General features: G+C 41.5%; 1 protein-coding gene across 3 annotated transcripts in view; it reads left to right on the top strand.

Annotated features, from left to right (window-relative positions):
• Trim37 (tripartite motif containing 37) overlaps positions 1-2,416 on the top strand; it is a 122,295-nt gene that overhangs the window by 7,199 nt on the left and 112,680 nt on the right. The window lies entirely within an intron of this gene.

Below are 2,416 nucleotides of genomic sequence, written 5' to 3' on the forward strand. Positions count from 1 at the left end.
CACTCCAGAAGAGGGTGTCAGATCTCGTTACAGATGGTTGTGAGCCACCATGTGGTTGCTGGGATTTGAACTCAGGACCTTCAGAAGAGCAGTCGGGTGCTCTTACCCGCTGAGCCATCTCACCAGTCCTACTTCTAACTCTTGAGTGCTGAAATTAAAGGCTTTTGCTACCAATCCAGGGTCAAAGTAGTATAAATTAGGAAAACATTTTTACCTGAGTTCTAGTTCAATACAAGATTAAATGATTTTATTATTACTGTTTGTATGTCAGGTATTTATGAGTGTAGATGCTTTATAAGGCTTGTGTTTATTCCATTTTATGAAGGAGAGAAACCAGTTTCTGAACTGACTATAAGAATTGGTCTAGGGGCTGGTGAGAAACTGCTCTCCGGAAGGTCCTGAGTTCAAATCCCAGCAACCACATGGTGGCTCACAACCATCCATAATGAGATCTGAGTCTCTCTTTTGGAGTGTCTGAAGAGAGCTACAGTTTGCTTACATTAAATAAACAAACAGACAAATAAATAAATAAATCTTAAAAAAAAAGAATTGGTCTAAAGATATTTTAGTATTACTTCTCCATCAGTTCAATATCACTGCTTCCTCTCTGTGGATATGAAATACAAGATAAACATGCCTCAGATATGAGAGAAGGGAAGTTTTGTAGATCTACAAGAGCTTCCTGTGGGGCAGGGCATGGAGGGACCATATAAGCAAATGCATAAATACTGATTCTAAGAGTAGAATATATTGCAGTTAGCCATTTGTTTTACTGGGAGAAAGCAGCTCATTATTAACCCCCCCCCCCCAAAAAAAAAAAAAAAAAAAAAAAAAGCTGGGGCTCACAAGATGGCTCTGAGTATAAATTTTATTTTATTTTTTATCTTTATTGTTTTTTTGGGTTTTCGAGACAGCGTTTTTCTGTATAGCCCTGGCTGTCCTGAAACTCACTCTGTAGACCAGGCTGGCCTCGAACTGAGAAATCTGCCTGCCTCTGCCTCCCGACTGGGATTAAAGGCGTGTGCTACCACGCCCGCCTCTGAGTGTAAATTTTAACCCTGGTAACCTTAGCTTGATCCCTGGAACCAAATGGTGGAAAAGAGAATGTGCACCCAGATGGACCTAATAAGAAGTGTACATTTTTAACAATGGCGTTGTCATTTATGACTAATGAGGCTAGAGTCTAGCTATGCAGGTATACCAGTAGATACATTATGAAGTATTACAAACACAGTGGCTTGCTGTAGGGCAGCTTGTCTTCAGCTTGTTGTAGCTGAGCATGGTGTTTAAATCCTTGTGCACAAAAGGCTGAGATAGGAACAAGTAGTGTGAGAGCTACATGAGTTTAAGACTAGCCTGGGGTGTAGAGCAAAATCCTGGCTCAGAAAATGCAAAAGGAAAGATCTGTGGAGTTCATGAAAAGCTTTTGGAAGAAAGTGTCATATAAACTAAAATCTAAATGATGAATGAGATTTTTCTAGATGAGGAAAGGTATTGATAAATATGGTGAATAGAGAAGGAAACATTTAAAAGCTTAATTTTATAGGATTATAGGCTGTGAGTGAAGAGGAATAGCTGGGGCCAGTTCTTGAACAGTGATATGGAAAGCTCTGTCTTTAGTAGAAGAGTGGTCTGCTCGGACGGAGAAACTTGATCCCAGCCTCATAGCACAGACTACTGTGAGGACAGAGTGAGATTCCCACAGGGCCAGGCCTGGGCACAGAGCCTGCTGCTGATGAGTGCTCAGCTCTGTTAGTGCAGCCTCCTCCACTGCCTTCCAGATGGGTCTCCCAGCACCAGCCGTTCAGGATCTGCACCAAAGAAGTCTTGTTTAAGAGTACGAAGAGCGGAGGATTCTTTTCAGTTTGTGCCCTCCGCCTTCCAGCTTTGCTTTCTTTGCATAGTAACTAGTCCTTTCTCCCTTTATTTGCTAGGGTGTCATGTAACATAGCCTGGTTTCTGACTCACTTATAGCCAGGCTGACTGAACTTCTGAGTTTCCGTGTTTGTGTATCCTAAGTGCTAGGACAGCAGGTGTGTGCCTTCACCACCATGTCCAGTGTTAGACGGTGGAGGAGACTGATCACACTGCAGTAAATATCTTTCTGGGAGGTTACTTAATACCTGTGGGGGGTTTGTACTATACTTTTTTTTGTTTTTTTGTTTTTTTTGTTTTTTCGAGACAGGGTTTCTCTGTATAGCCCTGGCTATCACTATACTTCTTGTTAGTCCATTCCTCAGTACATAACACAGAAACACTGTCACTTATTTAAAAAGCTGTTGTGATTTATTAAAGAAAAACTTTTGTTGTTGTTGTTTTGTTTTTTGTTTTTTTGAGACAGGGTTTCTCTGTATAGCCCTGGCTGTCCTGGAACTCACTCTGTAGACCAGGCTGGCCTCAAACTCAGAAATCCACC

This window comes from Mus pahari, chromosome 14 (assembly GCF_900095145.1).
Source record: "Mus pahari chromosome 14, PAHARI_EIJ_v1.1, whole genome shotgun sequence".
Classification (NCBI taxonomy): domain Eukaryota; kingdom Metazoa; phylum Chordata; class Mammalia; order Rodentia; family Muridae; genus Mus; species Mus pahari.